Here is a 24,095-nt window from a genome sequence, read left to right as displayed (position 1 = left end):
GGCACACACACTAGTTACAAGAAGACACTGGCTGATTCAAAAGTTAAAAGAATGAAAAATGAAGGGACACTCTTCCACACTTAGATTTTTTAAAAGTAGTTCGCTGGGCTCCTCACAGGTCTGCCAGCTGAAGAAAACCTTCTTTGGTTATCTTGATTTGTGGGAAAGTTATTAAGGGAGGGGTGAAACCCCTGAATCATGTTTCCTTCAAAGTGACATCAAAAAGACTTCTGGCTGTGTTTTAAATTCATAAAAAGGCATATGACTCAGCTTTAAGACGGTCAGGTGTGTGCCTTCTCTTAGTTTCTCCTCTGAAACTGATTTCTCTTTTCCTGCCTCAGCAGCTGCCTCCTCAGCCTGTAGCTAGTTTCTGACAGGCAGCCTCAGGTCATCAGCCTGCTCTGCCAGGACCATGGACAGATCACTGGGAACCGCCACTCCTAGCAGCGGTCTTCCTGGTGATGTGCTAGAAGGGAGAATCAGACCCTAGGTTCTCTGCAGCCACAGCCTTGCCCACCCCCTGATGGGAACAGAAGCACTTTACCACCTCAGAGAGAGACATGACTCAGATGGGCAAAAAGTTGAGAAATTCTGGTCCTGACAGAAAAAAAAAAAAAAGTTCATAGTGGCCAGCATTGATGACAAAGAGAATTATACTACTGGGGAAAGAGGAGACTAGGCAGAAGAGAGTGTAAGAAACAGGGAAATAGTCATACAGTGAGAAGAAAGGAAAATCGTACCTGGCCAGATGAGAAAACATGAATCCTTGTGAACTTTGCCAATCTTGTCATTCCCTCTCTTCAGCCTCACCACAAGGGGTTAGGGGCATCTGAGGTCTCCCCTCTCCCTGCGCTTGCTCTCCTGCCTGCCTCACCATCCCCCTGATGTTAGGACTCTCCTACCCTTTCCTCACATCACTCCTTGCTCTGGGCACTTGTTGGAGATCAACTATCAACCTACTGTTCTTTCAATTCTGTGGCCTGGAGGTACTTGGGAGGCTTCTGTGGCAGACTTGGTGAGAGAAAAGGATTGTGGGGACTGCCTCAAAGAAAACATCTCCCTCAAGAAGGGACAGAAGCCAAATGGGGAGCAGTCCTTGGAGAGATTCAGCCTTCTGTATTTTTATTTTATGTTCTCATTCCCAGGCAAAATGGGAATCTTTGTATCCATCTTTGTATCTATTTATTACTTTTTCTATGTCTTCAAACTAGTCACTATCACTGCTTTTGTAACAGGGAAAAGTGCAGAAGGGTTGTGACCCCATTAGAAAGAAAAGGACCTGAGTTCAGGCTCTTACAAATCAGTCAAAAGATGGGGGGGGCAGAAGAGAGATGTAGCACTTGTGTTTGAGGGTGCTATTAAAAACAGGAAAACAAGGTGTCAATGAAGAAAAAGGGAAGAATTGAAGTCAGAAATTGGAGAATGCAAAAGGTGAATGCATAAAGTGAGAGATTCCAGCTTATTAAAATTCCCTTAGACCCTTCAATCCTTGAGGTTTTATGGATAATGCACAGTTCAGGGAAATTTTGCTTCTGTCTTCCAGTATTCATATTCTATGGGGGTAGAAATAAATGTACATATCTAAAGCTGTAGTCCAGGGCAGAGTGAGGATGAACCATGGAAGCAATATCCACAAGGTAGATTCAGAAAATGGGAGAGAGAGATGAATTCTCATATCTTAGAAAGTCTCCCTGGGAGTTGTAATTTGACCTGTAATATGAATAGTTAGGGATATAACAGGTGAAAGAGAGATGGGGAATGATAGAAAGAGCTTTCCAGGTAGTGACTACACCATGAGGAATGTAAAGAAGGTGCCTGGGAAAGAAGGTCGAGTGACTGTCTGGTGCATCTCATCCACCCATTCACTAACACCCATGAATCAGGCTGTCTTCTGTGCCAAAGCCTGCACTAATCACAGAAGAAATAAAGCAAATCTCGCTTAGTATCTGCACCAAGTCATTCCAGCATTGCTAAGACTAGGGTGTGTGGAGGGGGTTAGAGCTACATTGCAAAGGGTCCTGAATGCAAGAAACCTGAGCTTTGTTTTATACTTAGTGAAAGAGATTTTGAAAAACATTAGGGAGTATGGTAGTTCAGGGAGCAGGAGAAAGCCTAGCTTTATTAATTTTATAGAATCCAAAGAGCCAGTAGCTAATGTAGAAAATTAATCTTTATTGAATGGCTAGATATTCTAGCTTTAGTCTTCCTCTTTTCAGGAGAATAGGCAAATGGGTTGGCTTTTCCCACCTCACGTCATCACACTGTGCAATCTTGATGTCCACTGGTACACCTCTGGGGAGACAAGAAACAAATTCTGGGTTAATATACTATCAAGTCCATGGTAAGCCTGAACTTAAATGGCTCAGGCATGGTCAATGAGATAGAGAAACTGAGCAGGGGATGTAATGAACAGTGAATCTGCCAGGTATGGTGATGAGAGCTGAGTGGGGGAACTTCAGGGGTTCTCTGAGCTGCAAGGCTATGTCAGTTCCCACATTAGCCTTATACATATCCCTGGAATACACTGCCCTTCCTCTGTAGCTGTGGCCAAAATTGCTGATCTAAACATCTGTAGCTTTAACAAAAGATCTACCCTCTTAGCAAATTTCAAAGTATACAGTACATTAATGTTAATGTTAATCTTAGGCACTAGAGTATACAGCCGAACTCTAGAACTTATTCATTTTTCAGTATAACTGAGACTTTCTATCCTTTGGCTAACTCTGGCAACTACCCTAAAAAGGTAGATCTTATATGAAATGTTCTTATCACAAAAATTTCTTTTCCTTTTTCTTTCATATTTTTATTGGTGCCTTATAACTATACATTATGGTGGGATTTATTATTACATATTCATGTACACAATACTGCAATATAATTTGACCAATATTGTTCCTCAGTATTTCTTACACAAAAATTAATAATAAAAAAAGAGTAAGAGGAAGTTTTGCAGGTGATGGATAAATTTATGGGATGGATTGTGGTAATTATTTCACAGGTGTGGACTTATCCCTAAACTCAAGTTGTTTATTAAATATGCACAGCTTTTAATATGTCAATCATGCCTCAATAAAGTGATTTTTAAAAAATTTAAATTATAAACATGAATAGTCTTAGATTCTAGGTGTTTAATTCTAATTCTTTATCCAGGAAAGATGAGAACATCTCCATTTTTCCTTTTATAATGATAAAATATTAAAATATTATCCTTTAAATCACTATTCACCTTAGTCTTCTATTCTAAAGAAAGATTCCAGAAGTTATAGTTCTTCATTGGTACTATTTACATATTATAGAATTAGCTTTATAATCTAATTTCTGATTTTTGAAGCCTATTTATCCTTACTTTGAGTGTGTGTGTGTGTATAAAATCTTTCAACGGTCCATTTGAAAGATTTGGAAAATTACAGCTTTAGCTTTAATCTTAGGTCAGCCATAAATTGGTAGAGGAAGAAGGCAAGTTATTTAAACATTCTATACTGTATTTTTGTCTAGCAATAAAATAGCTCTCATCTCACAAGGAGGCTATGAAGATTATGTATAATGTATTTGAAAGTATCTCCAAAAGTAGAATATGCTTAGAAAATGCAATGCATTTAAAACATAATAATAGCAATCATAATCATTATGCACAAATATATTTTGGGTGTAGGAATTGAATTTCAGGTATTCTTTTGCTCTTCTGTCTTTGGATGATAACCCCAAATTTCTGTCCATCAGTCACAATCTGGCAAGGATAATTAAAAACCTCTTCTTCCTTGTATTCCTTCAAAAAAATATTTGAGTAGTACCTAATTTGTGCCAACCATTGTTCTAGACACCAGTGATCTTATAGTTCTTTAGGTTATTTGGGAAGAGATTGGATAATGACAGTTATACATTGTCATCATGATTGTTGTTTTTATCACAGAATTAGTTATTTTTATATGTGAGAAAGTAAAAAGGTATTAACTTTGAGCTTGTTCAAATGTATTCTCCTTATTTAAAAACTCTTGCAAAGGATATCTCCATGTTTCCCATGCCAATTTTAGGAGAACTGATCTTTATTTTACGTATAAAATAGAATGCCTGCTTTATGTTGAATGCCCATCTTTGCTATCCTTCATTAAATTGTGTGGATTGAAAGGAAAAGAGAAGGAAGAGACAGTGGTGAGAGTTACTGAGGGTCAGAACTGTTGTAGGTGCTTTTATACCCAGAATCTTACCTATGCCCCTCACGTCTTCCCTTGCAATGTGCTGAACCTTGCAATGTGCTGAACCTTGCAATGATTTCCTCTGCCATGAGGTCTATGGTAGATCAATGACAGTGTGTGGTTCTTTCTTGTACTGTAACTCAAAAAAACATGTTGACATGATTTTCCCATTGAATTTAGTGCAGGGAAGATTTCGTCCTATAAAGGTGACACCAGAAATACATTCCCTAGTGGTTGTATTTTCCCAAAGAGGCCAAGTCACAAGAAAAGCACAAGAAGTGGCATTTTACCTCTTTCACTGCTGAGATGTTGTCATGGGCTCCAGCTCTGTTCCCTCTGACCTATTTCACCTCTGGAAGACATCCTACTTCTTTCCACCAAAGCGTCTTTCTGTCGTTGTTAATTCTAGAATAGAATTGATTCCACATTTTTACTCTAATGAATTATACTCAGGAGAATCTCACTTAAGAAATACCTACATGAATTAATTGGAGACTATTTTCACTTGTAATGCAGACTCAAGTCATGGGATCTAGCAATATCACTCTGGGAGTTCTGTGAATAAAATGTTTTCTTGATGATTTCCATTTATAAAAGGATGTGCATATCATTGTTTTGATATACAGAAACTCCTAACCTGAAGAGATCCAGGAAATGGACTTCAGCCAATCTTTTTCCCTTCATTTTCCAAGAGCCATGACTACAGCTATATTCTGGTTTTCACTGACCAGAGTCTGTAGAGGATCAGGAGTGAGTTCTTCATTCTTCCATCAGTCAAATGTGCTAAATTAGCACTTATAACTGTATGCTAAACATTGTTCTAGCCACTATGGATAATGCTATTAATAATTAGTATATCTTAGCTTTGTTGATTATGCCTACTAATAGATGAAGACATACAAGAAATAAGAAAACAACAAAGATAACTTCAGATACTCATAAATGTTGTAAAAAATACACATACATATATATGTATGTGTATTTATATATATGTGTTTATTTTTTACATTTACATATATATGCATGTATATATATATGCATATATGTCATCAGTTTATTTGAGAGTCACTTAGGCCAACATTTTCATGGACTAATAATAGTGCTAGTACTTTATTAATAAAATAAAATTTGACTCCCATGCAGCAATGCAGACTGGGGCACAAATGCTAATGGACGCAGATTTACTATAATATTTTCAGCAGAACACTCATTATACTGGATTTTAAGAGATATTATAGGAAAGCTAATTCTCTTATAAAAACATTTGGCAAATACCAGATTTAACAAAACTAAACTAAAACAGAAAAAAATGAAAGGGAGTAACTGGTGAGGGATAATTTGTTCAGACTGGTCTGTGGCACTAATATCTAAGAAGAACCAGTAGGGCAAAAAAACATGGGAAAGAAAATTTTCTCAAGGCAGAAAGAACTTTAAGTGCTACAGCCCTGGGACAAGAATAAGCTTGCTTGAGGCACAAAGAGAAAAAAAAATGAACATACAAATAACATCTGAGAGGCAGATAGGAAAGAGATCAAAAGGACCTGTACATCTTGATTTGTGAATTATATTTCAAGCTACAGTAAACAAATGGAAAGTTTTTAAGCAAAGATATCTAATAATATAACTTATACTTGAAAAAGCCTCTGTAGTCGCTGTAATAAGAATGGTCTTCAGGGCACAAGTATGGGTGCAAATAGAAAAGTTGGTGGTGGTCCAGGAAAGACCTGTGACAGCTTGGCCTAGGGTGAGGGCAGTAGTGATGGAAGGTAATAAACTGGATTGGGATCTATTTGAGGGAGTGGAATTATGAAATTTGCCAATAGTTTAGATGCTGGAAGTGAGAAGAAGGAAGGAATTGAGGAGTACTGATTAGTAACTTCCTGTCTTATCCTTACAAAGGCTGCAGAATGTGTCTTTTTCATCTTTGTCTAATAATGGAATAAAGGAATCAATGAGTAGAGATGAATGAAGGAGGAACTGTATTTCTTTCTCCCAGATAAGTGCATCTTTCTTTTCTACAGGCAAATACTAGAATAGCCAAGTTCTCTTTCATCCTCTGCTTCTCTGAGTGGCGTATGCATCTTGGTAACCTGGGAAGTCTCACATATGGATTGTTCATATAGTTGGAGAGTAAAAAGCTGGGCCACAGAAAGTTGTGTCTTTCTCACAACTTCCCTTGCAAGAATTTCAGCTGTTTGTGCTTTCAATAATGTGTGTGCTTTTGTTTGGGAATAAAGCTAACACAGAGCAGTCATTAAAGAGTATACACAGAAATACTGTAGGCAAAGCATTCAGCACAAGCCTGGCACATAGTAGTTGTGTAATAAATAGATATTATTCTTCAAAAAATGATCTTCACTACCTTCAAGGGACGTACATTATCGTTTTCTGATTTCAGCATTTTGAAGGAGTTGGTATTTTTCCCCTAGAATATTCTATTGAAAAGAAACTTCTGTTGTACAACTTTACTATGATTTTAAAAGTAGAGGATGTGGCATGGCTTAGGAATATAGCACCATTGGCTTGGTCATGAAACCAGGCCCTGATTTATTGTGCCACCCTTCACTGAATACTCACCACCTGTCAGTCATTCTGCTCTCACCAAAGACGAAAGATTGGTGTGATATACTTCATGTTCTCCAGAATCTCCCAATCTAAGAGGAGAAATTGAGGTGTAATTAAATAACTGTTGCTCAAAGTGACACTAACTGCATGTGCCAGAATGCAGTCCAGAAAAGAGTGTGATCCATTATGGCTTATGTTGAGGAGAAAAAATGAGGACAGGCTGCATGGAGAGGGTGAAACTTGAGAAGGACTTTGAAATATGACCCAGAGGACAAGTATGGGTAGCACAGTTTGGCCAGAGGGAACAGCATATGTCATCAGTTTATTTGAGAGTCACTTAGGCCAAGGCTTTCATGGACTAATAATAGTGTTAGTACTTTATTAATAAAATAAAATTTGACTTCCATGCAGCAATGCAGACTGGGGCACAAATGCTAATGGATGTGGATTTACTGCAGTGTTTTCAACAGAACACTCATTATACTGGATTTTAAGAGAGATTATAGGAAAGCAAATTCTCTTATAAAAATATTTGGCAAATACTAGATTTAACCAAACTAAACAGCTCTCTGAAATACAGTATCACCTAGCATTCTTCACGTGCTAATAGTCTGTGCAAATCACTAAGAAGAGAGATGGAGTGTTTCCAAACATATTGGATCTTGGAATTCTTTTCTCCACAACTCTTCCAGAAAGAATGTTCTGGAGAACAGACTTTTACAGGACAATGGAACTAAACCAATTGTTTGTTTATGATTTAATTTTATGTGTAGCCTCTTTGAGGACCATGTGATTCTCCAAAAGAACCAGATCTAGTAGCCCTTCCTTCAACTTTTCTCAAGCAGTTGCCATAATCATCATTTGTTCTGGGACTGAGCAGAGATGTCAGAGGCCAGATAGCATTTCCCCCACAAGATGCTCAGCCTAGCTCTGTATATTAGTTTGCCACAACTGCCATAAAAAAGCACTACAGACTTAGTGACTTAAACAACTGAATTTGGTTTTTCACAGTCTGGAAGAGGCCAGAATTCTAAGACCAAGATATCAGCAGGGTTGGGTTCTTCAGAAGTCTCTCCCTCCTTGGCATGTCTTCTCCTTGCGGTTTCACACAGACTTCTCCTTGAATGTCTGTGTCCTCATCTTTACTAGGAAACACACCAGTCATATTAGATTAGGAGCCACCTTGAAGACCTCATTAAATCAATTACCTTTTTTAAGGACTTAAAATTTAGTTATATTATGAGACACTGGGAATTAGAAATTTAATATATGGATGGGAGATGGGGGTGGTAAGTCACAATTCATCCCATGACTCTGGTTTTCAAGTTTGCAGAACTCCAAACCCAAGATCTCTAATTACCCAAAGGAGAGGATGGGTGATCCACCTACCTGATCAGGTTCTAGCAGAGACAACCTAACAACCCTCTAGCATCTGCCAGCTTATAATTCGGCTGTGAATTCAGGTAGCTATTTGGTTTCCAGTGAACATTTTCATGGATAGTCAACAGCCACCACACTAGATGGCAACTTTGTGAGGTCAAGAACTGAGTCTGCCTTGTTCATTTTTGTATCTCTGTTTTTAGTGTAGGATGTGGTACATAGGAGCTGAATGAATATTGATTTGAATAAAATGGCTACAGTTTTGGTTTTTTCTTTTAACCATCCTTCTCTTTTGTGTTTGATTAGTATTGGTCAGCTTCAAGTTACCACATATGGATAATTATGAAACTAGTAAGTGGAAAAATGTACAAAAATAAAATGAAAACAAAAAACAGACTTTTTTTTTTTGCATTTGTCTGAGGCAAAGAGTAGAGACCGACATGTTCTTTGCCTTTTCCACTTATGATTGGCAACACTAAGATTCACTTCCTTACAATGCCTGATATGAATGTCCAAGTTTATCTGGCTTTAAGTTCTGAACATTCACTAATGCTTTGATGCACTAAGACACAGGTCTCACTGGAAAGACTTTTATTAAGTGGACAGCTAGGGTGTCACAGGCAGGATATTTGCACAGTACATTAATTTAGAGAGGAAAAGGTTTCTGTGTAACTTAACCAGACTGAACAGCTATTTCCACTTTACCTGAATAAAGTATTTTCATGTTTTATCACACTAGTTTGCAACTGCAAAAGCTTCACCCAGTTTTTAAGAGTAGCTATGAACTGTCAGGATACATTATTTGAAATGAAGTCTGACAGCTCCAGGCTTGAAAGTAAAATACATTTTATTGTTTAAAAGCATTTCTCCACCACCTCAATTTTATCCCCCCTCCCAAACCCCACCCACCCACCCACACACAAGCACCCCTCACTAGCTTGGAGAGAGACTCACCACAAACACTCTGAAATGGTTTAATCCTCATCAAATAACACCACAAGAAGGACAATCCTAAAGATGGGTTTTCTTTTCTTATTCCAAAAATGAATCCTAAAAATGAGGACAGAAGGCTGGTGTTGTAGCTCAGAGACAGAGTTCTTTGCCTAGCATGCACAGGGCCCTGGATTCAATCTCTAGTATTGGAATAAAACAAAACAAAACAAACAAACAAAAATGAAGAAGAAGAAGGAGAAGAAGAAGAAGAAGGTGGAGGAGGAGGAAGAGGAGGAAGAGAAGGAGGAGGGGGAGGAGGAGGAGGAGGAGAAAAGAAAGAAAGAAAGAAAGAAAGAAAGAAAGAAAGAAAGAAAGAAAGAAAGAAAGAAAGAAAGAAAGAAAGAAAGAGACAGAGTTAGTCCTGTGCCTATGAGAGAAGCAGGTACCAATAAGTCCATATTCATGCAATAAAATTGGAAGGAAAAATACTTTCTAGTTAATATCCTGAGGATCATCATCTCTAAAGCTGCTTGTACCCTGCACTACATGTATTTCTGTCTTCGTGTCTGGAATTTCCTCAAAGCATCTAATACAATGGCCCATCGAACACAGCACGTTAAACCCATTCCCTGTACCACACACACTCAAGGGATTCTTGGGTCTTTGAAGCAATCTCTATCTGGTCCTAAATTCTGGCATTTCTGGCTCTTCACAGAATATTGTGTGCCAGAAAAGAATTTTTCTAGAATCTCTAACCTTACCTTGAAGTTTACATGAACCATCAATTATCCATCACATGTTCTAAAGACTGATATTCTGGGAACACCAGAGGGTGGGAGTTCTCTTTATTTTGACCAATGAACATACCTCTCCTCTAGAAATTCACGGCCACTTTCTTTTTACCACGGTGTCACCGTAACTGAAGAAAGACAGAATTCTGTTCAGAGCATACATTACAGAAAAGAAAGGACTGGGAAAAAATGAACTCACAAATGAACATCTTTTGTTGTTAATGATATTCTATAATGGAAGCCTAATCTCCTATGTATATTATCATCTGGCAAACTAGTTACACATTTAATAAGGTTTTTCTGTATAAATTATAAATGAAATAAACAATTCTGTCACCATGGTGTGCAATGAATACACCACATGTTATATGTAAATATATTAGTCATTTGCCTTTTGTTTATGTGTTGCTGAAATCCATTTTCTTTATGGTGTATGTTCTATTCCCTATGGGTTCCAACCAAAGTCATTTCAACCATACACATATCGGCCTTTAAAGTGGAATTATGTTGTTATTGTCCTTTTCCTGCCCAGTTTTAATAACACCTGCTTTTGTGCCAGTTTCATTTACTGCTGAAAATTGTAATTCAACAAGAACAACAACAAAAAACCACAAAAATCCCAACCACCCTAACAGCAAATGTGACTCCAGAAAGGAGCTGTGTGATATATTGACACAATACAGAAAACATATTGAAACAATTTTTATTCTCATTATTTTCCCCCCAAATTAAATATCCCCCATAAAGCACTTTTACATATTCTGCATGTCTCCCTCTGCTCTCAACTAAACACAAACCCTTGGCTTTTAATGAGATAATTTTTTAAAAACCAGAACCAACAACTCAGCCTTTCAAGTAGTGGCATTTTTATTTTAAGCAGAGAAGCATAAATGCATGAAGGATGCAAATGTGGACTCTCTCCATGGCTCACCACAGTGTGACAGCTGTGGACAGGATCAAGACAAAAGCGGGTGAATGCTCCAAGAAAATGATGGCTTCGGCATCTCCAGCCCAATCAATAATCTGGCATGTTGAGGTCAATCACTGCGTGGCCATATTCACTTCCAGCCAGTCAAAAGATTATTAGTTTGACACCCAGAGGCTATTTCTTTCTGCCGTGGATTCTGGAGAGAGTCTGTGTGTATCTCTTCTGAACCAAATGGAGAGAGCCTAACTATTTATAACAATGGAAACAGGGACAGGGAATTTCAGAGAGATTCCATGTTTGTTAGGACTGATATCACACAATTGCTCCAGGTTGAGTGATCCTTCTGAATCGGTTGCTAAGCTAATTTTGCATTTCGTCCATTCAAAATGTTAAACTGTTTTGAAGCCCCTACTATGTTTTCAGCCTTGGCCTCAGGATCTGGGGCTACAAAGAGAATGCATTTCTTATGGTCACCAAGGGGTGAATCTGGAATATTCTCCCAAAGTGTTAATGCTCTCCATTTTTCCTAACCATTGCATTCCATTCTCCTAAGTCCCCCTCCCCATGAACCCTTGACAAATTTCCTGCATAAACCTGAAAAGATTGTTCCTGGGACAAAGAGAAGAGAGACAGCAGAAAAATTCATTATTTTAGATTATGTATGGTTAATTGTATCCTGATCTGGCCAAAGAGATGGTGATAAGTAGGTTCCGGAAAGCATCTAAAAGCTTTATGAACTGCTAAAAGGGCAATAGAATTAACCAAGGGAGCTATTTCTGACTGACATGCTTGTTCCATGTCTGTGGCCCCCAGTCTGTGTGAGGAATTCAGCTGCCCGATCTCGACACATAAGAGCTCATGGGAAACTGTGGTAAGGACAGATCCACAGGAGTACCTGGAATGGGGCTCTTGCTGTCTGATATTTCACCAGTCATGTTTTACTGTTTCTCCTGGATGGCATGCCGGAGAGTATAATAAATCTCAGTTTGTTTATATTCTGAGTCTGTATTTGCACTTTGGTGATTATATTTGAATTCATGCAAGATCCTTTTTTTTTTAAGAACTCAAGCATAATCTTCTCATTAATCCTGTCCTGTTTGTCTGTTATTAATAGGCCACTGTACAATGTATTCTGCTGCAAAACTCCACCAGGCATGACTAATTCAGATAATTAATTTGCTAGAACATTAACACCATCAAATGAGCCTGCTAAACCGGTAAATTTAAAGTAAATTAAACTTAATTTGCAGGTTATTGCAATTAAGTCTGCCTTGTCTTTCTGAGGGATTTCAACATCCTCAGTATTTAAGAGGCAATCATAATGCATGCAAGTGGGCGGGCTTTTTGGCTAATTAACACAAGAGTCTAATCTGCTTTTCAATTAGGGTGGATGTTTATAATGTGCTGGTGACAGTGTTGCGATTCAGTGCAGCCTAACAGGAGTGCATGGCATAATTATAGCTGAAAAGAAAAGCTCATGCCGGGCCTTTTTAGGGGTTAATGAGACATTGGCAGCTTCCAGCTGAGGAGATCGAGCCAGTTTAGTGTAGCTTCAAGAGGAAACCACCCATAGGGGTTTCCTTTGAAGTGTCAAAAGGTCCCCTTGTTCTGGGTGGCTTATGTTTCATTTGTCTGAGTGGCATATCAAAAATTGATGAGCTGCCAGCAGCAGTCCCTATGACATTAATTCACCAATTGTGTTTCTAATAGTTTCATCCTTAAATAAATTTGGATGATGAGAACAACGGTAAGGAGAGTCAAGGTTCTGAAAACAATGAGAAGGGCCAGACATCTGCATGGCTTTTATAGGGCACAGACAAATGCAGCTGCAGTGAACCATAAAGGCACGCCCACCTACTTCACTCAGGGCTGTTAGCTGGAAGCTGGGGGGAGACAAAGATGCATTGTACCTGTGCCCTCTGCTGATCCACAGTGGCTCAGAAAAGCGTTTGAGGTGGCCTTCACTGGTGTTCTTTTTTAAACCTGTGACTATATGGGAAAGGAGTCTCTAGCTGAAGCCTCAGAAGATGAAGTGTCTATGGAGCTGGTACAGAATTCGTCTTTGAAACACTCTCAATTAAGCCACCTGTACACCGGGCCTGAGGGTGAAAGGAAATAGCCAGTCACATCATAAGATAGTGCCTGTATTAAGAGTAAGGAAAGAAATATTATCTCCTTCATGCCTGCAAGAAAACACTAAGACGGGATGGTGGGAGTCTAAGTTTGGAGCTGAGCTGAGAGGTGTACTTGTGTAGAAGCCTCTTCAAGTACCTATTCGGTCTAGTTCACATGATTGCCTTAATTGCACTTTCTGGTTTTAGATGCTCAGTGGTTATACAATGAGGAAAAGAGAATTTACAAACAAGTAGCTGCCTCAGGGATGATGACCATAATTTCTGATGTGCCCCAAAATTATCTGGGTACATGTATCTGAGTCAGAACAACCAATGTTATACTCTCAAAACATTTAGGAAAGCAAATGAAAAGGAAAGACATTAAAAAACCTGTACAAAAGTAAATACTCTCACCACTGCAGTATTACATGTTTTCTTTTAAGAATACTAAATTATATATGATCATAAAGAGCATTACAAAGATGGCCTTGTGTTCATGTCACGTGCTTTAAGTAAGTTACTGTCATGTAAAAACAATATCATGTCACAGATGTGAATTAGCAGGCAATCAAATAAATTATTCTAGTTACTTTCGGAAAGATGGATCTAATTATACAAATGAACTATAAAATCTCTAAAACTTATATTGTTATATAGCTAGACATAGCTAAAGATAGTCATGATGTATTAAAAACAGATGCTCCTGCATTTTAACTGGTTACTCTTTGAGTAGATCTTATGGGTCCAACACAGCACAATGAGCTTAAGGCAATGAACAAAAGAGATATTATTCTCATACTCATGGAGCTTGCAAATAAACAGAAAACTCTCACTTGTTGGTAAATGTAATGTGACAATAAAATGGGACAGTATAATAGAGTGACTCAAGGGCTACTTTAAACTAGGTGTTAAGGAAGCCTTTGCAAGGAGGTGACATTTAAGTTGAGACCAAAATGGCATGGAAACATTTCAAGGAAGACATGACCTATTTTGTAGTTTCAAAAGATCACTTTGGCTGCTGTCTAGAGAGTCACAGAGGCAGGGTGCAGCTGTATGAGGAGGGGAGAAATGAAGCTATGCTTCCCCCTTTAGCTTCTAATGTCCTCCAGCAGTTACATGCAACTAGGCTTCTGGATTAAAACTGTGAGTTAGACGTAGGTTTGATAAATCTTTTTGTACATGACATTGAAACTTTGAGTAAATTATTAGACATTTAAGTGGCAATGCCAAGTTGGAAGGTAGACGCTTAGCCTGGACATTAAGGGAGACCCTAGAACTACAGTTGTACCCTAGAACTACAGCAGCTCGTGTTCAAAAACATGGACTGGCTGATTATCCCCAGTGGAGAGTACCCGTAGAGCAAAGAGGGAGTCCCAAATCAAGTTACCTAGTATAGGAGACGCCAGCAAAGGTGACAGAAACTGAATGGCCACTGAGGTAGGAAAAAAAGCAACATGAATATGAAGGAGGGTGACACTGGAAACAGAAGAAAATGTTTTGAGAAAAAGGGAGCAGCCAGCTGTGTTGAATGCTAATGAGAGATTGAACAAGATGAAAAGAGACAAATGTCCATTGGATTTAGCATCATGGAGGTCAATTGTGACCTTGACAAAAGCCATTCTCATGATGTGTGGGACCAGAAGGAAGCCTGGCTGGGGAGAGAATGAGAAATGAGGAGTGGATGGTAGTGTCACTAGGAAGTTCAGCTGTAATTAACAAAAGAAATGCATGATGCCAGGAGTGGGAATGTTAAGATTCAAGAAAATTTTTTTAAATATGGAAGAGCATATGGGCACACCTTAATAATAACAATCCAGGAAAGAGGAAAAGACTAATCACAGAAGGGAAGTGAAAAAAGCCGTTGGGACCCTGAACACAGGGAAGACTTAGCCTTTGGTGGGAGCTGAAACCCTTGAGAACCAAAGGAGAATCAGCATATTAGGAGAGTTTCAGAAAAGGGGCCAGAAAGAGAGGAGGCTTGTGAGAAATAATTACTCAAGGGCCGAAAACAACAAATAATAAATTAGATCCAATTCATTATTTAATTGCCAATGTGTTTTTATAAGGTTTTATATATAAACTAAAGAAAAAAATTGACACAAAACAATTTCCCATAGCCCACAGAATAATACAGTACTCCAACAGTGAAGGGAACAGGTAAGTTTATTTCTCCATGAAAACCCCCAAATGAGACTTTAAAAGAAGGAATATATTGGCCTCTAGGGACTTAGATCCATGGTGCATTTAGAGAAAGTTCATTTGTACTGGGTCTGATCAAGTTACCTAGGGCCTCTGATTTGCATTTAGTAACCACCATTCGACTCTCTACTTTTATAACCTCAACTTTTCAGATTTCACAAGTAAGTGAGAACATGTAGTATCTGTTTCTGTGTACCTGGCTTATTTCACTTAACATAATATTCTCTAGGTCTATCTATGCTGTCACAAATGACAGGCTTTTCTACTTTTTAAAGTCTGATAGTATTCCATGATGTGCATAAACAATGAATGGATCTTAAATGTATTCATCCACTGATGAATACTTAGGTTGTATCTTTTTCTTGAACATAAGAGTACAAACATCCCTCCAATGTACTAATTTCAATTCCTTTGGATGTATATCCAAGAGTGGAATTGCTTGATCGTATGATAATTATACTTTTAGTCTTTAAAGGAACTTCCATACTATGTTCCAAAATGGCTGTACTAATGTACAATACCACCAACGAGTTCAAGGATTCCCCTTTTCCACATCCTCACCAACACTTATCTTTCATCTTTTTGATAGTAGCCATTCAAACAGATGTGAGTTGAGATTTTATTGGGCTTTTAATTTGCATCTCTCTGATGATAAGGGGAAAATGCCAGAATCTCTTATCTGTTGACTGTATGTCTTCTTTTGAGAAATGTTTATTCAGATTCTTTGTCAATTGTTTATCAGATGTACAGTTTGCAAATATTTTCTCCCAATCTCCAGGTTGTCTCTTGACTTTATTAATTGTTTAAATATGCAGAAGCTTTTCAGCTTGATGTAATTCAATCTGTCTATTTTTGCTTTCATTGCCTGAATAGCATATTAAAATTTATATACTGCTATCGTCTACAGCAGATTATTGGCTCTTCAAAACCACATAAATTACTTAATATTACTAATCTAGTTGATAAATTAATAAGTTGAAAATTCAGACCAGTAAAATGATTTGCCCTGAGACAGAGCTACAGACAGCAGAGTTAAGATTGTTACTCTGGACTTAAACTTCAGATCCCAGATTGTTCTACTCTGTGCTATCAACAGTTAGATGAAAAGTCTTTCACACTTCTAAGCCTGGATGTATAAGAAATCAGCAAAGTTCCCAGCTGCCTTTTCATAAATCTGACAAGGTGCTACTCATTCGCAATCATGTGGAGTAGAAAGAAAGAAATGAGAACAGAGTGTAAAATTAAAAGCCTGAATTTCCGGTAGAAAGTTCTCATTACCTATGAGTTAGTGTGGCCCCAATTATACCATAGTAACTAATAACCCCATAGAATCCGTGGTTTAAAACATCCAAGTCTGATGCTCACTCATGAGATGGCTTCTGAGCAATTACTCATTTGGGGTCTACATTGCCTCTCAACCCAGGTATCCACAACCATAAAAGCAGGGAAAGAAGAACCCAGTGATCCACAAGCTGTCTGCATCCCTAAGTTAGCATCTTCTGAGACTGTTCCTCTAACCAATAGCACCATTGCCCCACCAGGTGCCTGAACTCCAAATCTGGACTCCTTTCTAAACCCATCTTTCCAGCATCCTTCCCAGCCCCTTATTAACAAATCACTTAGTCCAGACTTTCCTTTGTCATGGCTCTGTCTATAGTGTCTTCATTTGAGGAATAGCACCCTAAGGTCAGCATAGCTATTACATGAGAGTGTCTACCACAAACACCATTTGAGAAAAAAATTTTTGACTTCATACAAGACATGTTTTATTTCAGAAAGGCAGCAGAAAGGAAACAGCCCTTGGAATCAGAAGCTCTAGGTTTCTGTTACCTGTAATACACTGCAGTCCACTTAATTCTACAAGCATGAATTTCTGTATCTGTAAAATGGGGATGATAGAATCCTTACCCACAGGATTATAATGAGAATTAAATGTCCTAGGTGTTGAAGTGCTTTGTAAGTTATAAAATCCTATACACATGGTAGGAATTATCATTATTAATATTAATGAAAGCCAGGCAGTAATAACCTTGAAGCAATTAGCAGCTGTTAATATACTAAACTGGATTTACTTGTCCTAATGAACTATAGAATGGCTTTATTTAAAGGGTGAAGGCAATCGTTAATTTATTCAAACATCCATTAAGCACATATTATATGGCAGTTGCTATGCTAGGTGCAATAGATTCTGCAAGCCAAAAAAGATGGTTTCTGTCCTCTTGGATACTAATAGTAGTAATGCAAAAACAAAGCTGGGATATAAAGCAAAATCAGAAAAAAAATCAGAGTACTGTGAGATTTCCTATTTAAATAGGAAAAGATTACCTGGTACAGGAAGCATCAAGAATGATTTAGCAGAGGTGGTAGGATTTGAGCTCAACAATTAAGAAAGAGTAAGGTTTGAATGAATGAGAAGTGTAATTGTGTGATAGAAACACGACCAATATCTCGGTATAGATAACATCTCTACTCCCTGATAGCTTTTTGACCCCACACAATGACTTAGCTTCTGAACTGTAGGAGTATGGTGAGGAATTAGAAGGGAAACATGGACCCGATGCTTCTCAAATGATAGCGTGCACTTACAACATGGAGTATGTGCTGCAATGCAGATTTTGATTTTACAGAGCTGGAGTGAGGCCAGAGATTGGGATTTTCTCATGAGCTCCCAGATGTATTAATACAGTTGACTCATGGACTACATACAGGATGGAAGTCACTTTTGACAGTGCCCAGAACACACTAGTGCCTGCTCAACAACTATTCTCATTCGTCCAGTTATCTCCCAACTGCTGGATGGTATAAGGCAAAATCCAAGAGGTACAAATGTAGGATCTACTCACCAAATTTTGCCTGGATTTCTCATATCTGAATATATTTCCTAAACATGAACAACTCATAATTCTTAATAACTGACAGAGATAAAATGAACTTTTAACATGAAAGTAAATATTTTTATACAGCAATCAACACTATTTATTACTGAAGCAAAAGCTTGGTTTTTTAATTAATAGCCATATAATCATTTGAAACTCTGGTTCAACATCAGAGTGCTTTTTTCTTTTTAATTCAGAACAAAAGTGAAAAATAGCAAAGTACATTCCTTAGTCAGATTCTTGTTTGTAGCAACTTTAATTAGGCCCCATATATTTTTATACTCATATAACATCTTTCATTATGATAATTCTCACCTAACATATAAATATGCTTCAAACATAGACTCTTTCTTCTTTCTCAGTGCTGCTTCTGAACTTTGTACATGTATTCTTGTATAATCCCATATTGATATATATTTTCCAACTCTTTCCAATAGTAAGAGTCAACTGACTGATTAAGACAGCATTGCTTTCCTAGCTAGATGACATCCCACATAGACTTGGACAATTTGTCCAACTTTATTTGAGGTATCTCAAACTGAGATTTAATCACTTGCTAAAAACTGAGATTTATATATTAAGAAAGAGAAAGCAATATAGTAAAACAGCACCTGTATAAAAGATGAAATTCTATGTCCATGACTGGAGCAACAAAATGACTTCAGGAATCCTTGAGACAGTAGTGTTTGGTCAGATCAGTCAGCAAAACGTACACATGACAGTTCCATCCATCCAAATCCAGGATTAGTAGTCCTGGCCATCGCAGTATCTGCACATAGACTTCGCCTATCAGTTTGGTCCAATGTGACAGCTGCAATAAGATCTCCGAGCTATCCTTCCCATTAGACACAGGCCAAGATCATGCACAGTTCAGTAGGGTATACAATCAGTTACCTTCTTCAAGTTTCAGTTTCAAAACATACATAACACCTTTCCTTCTTCAGGCCCTAAATTAATTTTTTAAATGTAATAATGACTTGCATAGAACATACTGTATGTATATGATGATGAAGACAATAATAATATATTAATAATTATATTCATATATAATATACCTGGAAGACAGAAATTTATATAGTTCCCCCTTCTAGATAACCTAGAAAATAAATTCATAAAATATGCATGGGGAGAGGACAAATGATTATGATATTCATGATGGTAATAATAACAAATAACCTGGGGTTTGAGAATATTTATTTTACTGTTTATATCTACCTTTGTTTTTATAAAATAAAGATTTTAAAACTAAAAGAGCAATTTTTTAAAAAAAGAGAGAGAAATCTGCAATCTTTGGTGTATGCTTTAGTAGTTTTCTTTATTTTTCTTTCTTAAAAGCACAAAGAATTCTTCTGGAATACAAATGACCATAAATTCCAGCCTACAAGTGCATGACTAATTGCAGGCAGAAGAGGATCATTTGCTAATGCTCTCACTAGAATTCTGTACTAAACGATTTGCTCAGAGAGCAATTGATGCCCCTAGAAAACTTTGAAAAATGTTCTAGTTAGAAACAACTTTGTCCATGTCATATATTTTCTGTTTTTATCTCCATCATTTTTATTCTTCAGGACATTCGGATGAAATTTTCATCTCTTTTGCTTGAGGGTTCATGTGCTCCTGCTTATTTCTTACCTGAAATCATGAGCTCATTGTGACAGTATAAGATGCCAAATTGGGTGTCACAGAAATCACAATGCAGAATCCCTACCCCCAGCCAGAACTTAATACAAAAAAAAAGAAAAGAAGAAAGAAAAATGAAAGCAAAGAAAGGCCAGTCAGTAATTTGTCTTCAGAACATGAAACTCATTACTTATAAATTATTGTTAATTATATATTGAGATAAATATAGAACCATCATTTCTACAACCCTTGGAAATAGACAAGCTCTTAAAAATTTATTGGTGTCCTTAAGATTGGATGATATAAAACAGTAAATCACTGTGCATATGTGCAGCCTTTGGAGGTCCTCAAAAAAAAGTACCATGGGATTACAAATACTGAACTGCTGGCCCTGGGAATGGCAGCAGCTCCACTCCACATCTCCTGTCTTTCGGGGGGGGTGGGTGGGGAATGCCTGTATATAACATAGAACAACTTCTGACCTGTCACAGTGAACTTCCCCATTGCTGCCTTCCACTCTGACTCACCCACCAGTCTGCCCAGAAACTCCAAAGTAAAGCCTCTAATATTATTAGGTCTCCCAATATCCTTATCCAACTCCAGTCCAAAAGAGTCAAAAATAAGAAATATAATTGAAGTGCAGGATAAATTTGAATATTGGGCTAAACTAGGGTGAATCTGTAGATTGTAAATTTGAGTTGATTTCAACAGTACATTTGGAATACGTTAACATGGAAGCCATGTTAACATAATTACCATTGACCAATATACTAGCATCATAAGATACTTTAGAAAAGATCTACATAATATATATTCAAGACCCTTCCTTCCTTCACTATAAAGTTTTATTTCCCATTGACTAGATTTTCTTGGAACCTCTGTGCCAAGAAATGTAGATCTATTTCAATTGCCCTGTAACATCACTTTCTAGACATTTTATTTTAAACATGGAATGGCAAAATAAAAGTAAGCTGGGTATGGATAATTGAGGTTAAGAGGACATTTGAAGGTCAAGGAGAATCTCTGTTACAACCCAGTTTCAAAAACCACCATAGGTCAACACTCTACAGGTATATATTAAAGGTTTTTCATATCAGAATAATATGCATATATCAAAATACAGCATGGGACATGGTCCTCTCTACAAAGGTTATTAATCTACTTGGGAAAATAACAGCAGTATATTATAAGTATCTGAGAAATACAAAATATTATTTAAAATATACTGAGTGGAATGGTGAATGCATAAGAATTGCTGTTAACAGTAAGAATCTAACATATGTAAAGTAAATTGGGAAACCAGGAACTTTGGAGTCAGACAGGACTAAGCTAGAATATCAGCTCAATTACTAGCTACATAATATTGAGAAATATACCCAAGCTCTAATCTAACCCTGGTTTCCACATCTCTGAAATGGTGATAATAATTCATAACTCATCATCTCTAGCAATTAGAGAAATGCAAATCAAAACTACTCTAATATTTCATCTCACTCCAGTCAGAATGGCAGCTATTATGAAGACAAACAACAATAAGTGTTGGCGAGGATGTGGGGTCAAAGGTGCACTCATACACTGCTGGTGGGACTGCAAATTGGTGCCACCAATATGGAAGCAGTATGGAGATTTCTTGGAAAATTGGGAATGGAACCACCATTTGACCCAGCTATCCCTCTCCTCAGTCTATACCCAAAGGACTTAAAAACAGCATACTACAGGGACAAAGCCACATCAATGTTCATAGCAGCACAATTCACAATAGCTAAACTGTGTAACCAACCTAGATGCCCTTCAATAGATGAATGGTTAAAAAAAATGTGGCATATATAAACAATGGAATATTACTCAGCAATAAAAGAGAATAAAATCATGGCATTTGCCAGTAAATGGATGTAGTTAAAGAAGATAATGCTAAGTGAAGTTAGCCAATCCCAAAAAACCAAATGCTGAATGTTTTCTCTGATATAAGGAAGCTGATTCATAGTAGGGTAGGGAGAGGGAGCATGGGAGCAATGGATGAACTCTAGATAGGGCTGAGGGGTTGGAGAGGAAGAGGGGGGCATGGGGTTAGAGATGATAGTGGAATGTGATGGTCATTATTATCCAAAGTACAAGTATGAAGACACAAATTGGTGTGAATATACTTTGTATACAACCAGAGATATGAAAAATTGTGCTCTATATGTGTAATAAGAATTGCAATGCATTCCGTTGTCATATATAAATTTTAAAAAATTAAAACACGTTCTAAAAAAATTTATAACTCAGAGTTGTGAGAACTAAGTCAGATCATATATATGAAGAATCTAGCATAGTTTCTGGCACATAGCAGGAATTTAGTAAATATAGTTTCCCTTCTCTTTTACTTCGAGGGATTCTGGTACATCAAAGATGCAGGTCCTAAAGTTCACAATCTTGAAATCTAATTAGGAAGATGAGACAATGCCTCTAGAGATGAAAAAACATAATAGTGAAAAGTGGCAACTAAGCACACAATAGAGTCTATATATAGGGCTAAGATTCCAAGCATTTTTAAAAGATTTGATTAGGGGAGATTTTCCAGGAGAAAATGGTATTTGCATTGAGGAACTGTTTGAGAGAGGAAGTCCAAAATGATTTTGGCTATTGTTGGCAAAATGATTTGGCAGGAGTAATCACTCCTAGAGAGTGAGAGAGGTCTAGAGAGAATGGGGCAGGGGGAGGCAAGAAGACCAGATCATGAAGTCCCATGCTACAGGCAAGGGAAACACTGGAATTTTTTGAACAGGAGAATCACATAATAAAGAAGTGATTTTAAAAATAATCCAACAGTATGTAACAGACATATTTGTTTTCTCCCAGCTCAACTATAAATTCCTGGATCAAAGAACTGTCCCCTCAACTCTCTGGACTAGAGCAAGTAATATCTTATTATGTTTCTGGCAAATGTTTGCTTCCTGTTCCATTGAATGACTTAAAGGGGTTCCATTTCTTTGGCTTTGATTATTACAAAATACATGTTATTTACTATGTATTCACTAGCCCTATTGGTGTGATTTCAATTCAGGCAGTATTTAGAGACAAAAACCAGCTCACCAATGAATAGTGTCTGAAATTGTACCCTGTGCGTGTTCAATGGTCTTCCAGTCTTATCTGATAGTCTACTATTTCTTCACTTTGAATTCTACTCTGAATTGCTAAGATCAAGAGTTTCTAAAGTACTCAAATTCCCAAAGCAAAACATGCTTGCTTTTTCTGAATTCTCTTAAAGCAAATGATGTTTTGCTTAGAGATTTATGCTGCTGGGTGCGTAAAAATCTTTGGTGATATTGGGAGTGATTCATAAATACCTAGGGAAGGCAAAAAACTTTATCTTAAAATAATTTTGAATGAATTTTTTTAAGTTTCATATTATCTTCTGTCTTTTTATAAACAATTAAATCTGTAATAACCAAGAAAGACCTTAGGAAATTCTCAAATGGTGTTTCACCTTTGGGGACAAATTCAATCGTGCCTTTCTCAGTAGCTCCTGTTGGAGGCTACTTTTCTCACAGCTGTACTTTGTTCCTAACTGCATACAAACTTAATGTATTACTTTAAAATGGATATAATTATGATATCGCCTTTACAGAGTCATTTCAAGGATTAAACAAGATGAAGTGAGTAAAGAATTTAGCACAGTGCTAAGCACATAATAAGCATTCATTCAATCTAAGTAATTATTATTATTATCCAAACAGATTATTCTTTCTTATTGTAGTGATGGCAAGGTGGGTAAGAGTTATGCATTCCTGCTAAGCTAGTCCCAAAGTGCAAGATAAAGCCACATTTTCCTTTGATAGAGAATTATATGGTAATTAAAAGTATTCCAACAAACATTTTTTTAGTTCCTTCTTTGTTGCTGCTCACCAAAGTAGGCATGGTGTATCTGAAGATAAATAAGACCTATTTTTGCCCTCTAGAATCCCATAGCCGATTGGGAAACATGCAGAGAAATCCAAAGGAATAAACGCTACAAGAGAGTTATATTCAAAGTACCATCAGAGTACAGAGGAGAGAGCAATTAACTCAGTATGGAAGGTTAGGAATGAAAGAAAAGGTGATTATTTAATTGGGTCTTATTAAGAAAATAAAATTGTGTCAAACAGACAATGAAAAGAAAGGGCATTTTAGGCTGGGTAAATATCATATGCAGGGAATTAAAATGTGAGAAAAATGTGCTCTACTGGGGAAAAAGTATACCTCTGCTTTTGCTGTTATTGTTATTTTTTTGTATTTTTAGCCTGATTATGTCATTGGGAATGTAGATAACAGGTGGTTAGGAAATGAGTGGATCACAAGGGGATTTAAATGGGTGACATGCTAAACAAGTTTGAGATATTTTGGAAACTGTGGAACATTTAACCTGAGCTCTACCCTTGTTAACTATAGGACTACATTGCAAAGCAGATTTCCAAATCGTATTCACTTTGCATAACTGAAACTTATGCCCTTTGATCAGAAACTCCCAATATCAT

The 24,095-nt window shown here is 37.3% G+C and overlaps 1 long non-coding RNA gene across 3 annotated transcripts in view; it reads right to left on the bottom strand.

Annotated features, from left to right (window-relative positions):
- Positions 1–2,152: 2,152 nt before the first annotated feature.
- LOC110598105 (uncharacterized) overlaps positions 2,153–24,095 on the bottom strand; it is a 177,841-nt gene continuing 155,898 nt past the window's right edge. For 2 of the 3 annotated variants that reach the window (XR_002483913.3, XR_013423305.1), the window contains exons 3-7: positions 9,093–9,188; positions 6,771–6,847; positions 4,484–4,598; positions 4,206–4,326; positions 2,153–2,292 (exon numbers count right to left, since the gene is read on the bottom strand). This is a non-coding gene — a long non-coding RNA (uncharacterized LOC110598105). The remainder of the gene's footprint in view (positions 2,293–4,205; positions 4,327–4,483; positions 4,599–6,770; positions 6,848–9,092; positions 9,189–24,095) is intronic. The other variant, XR_013423304.1, reaches the window with a different exon arrangement.

This window comes from Ictidomys tridecemlineatus, chromosome 6, assembly GCF_052094955.1.
Source record: "Ictidomys tridecemlineatus isolate mIctTri1 chromosome 6, mIctTri1.hap1, whole genome shotgun sequence".
Classification (NCBI taxonomy): domain Eukaryota; kingdom Metazoa; phylum Chordata; class Mammalia; order Rodentia; family Sciuridae; genus Ictidomys; species Ictidomys tridecemlineatus.
This window is presented reverse-complemented; position numbering and strand designations above follow the sequence as displayed.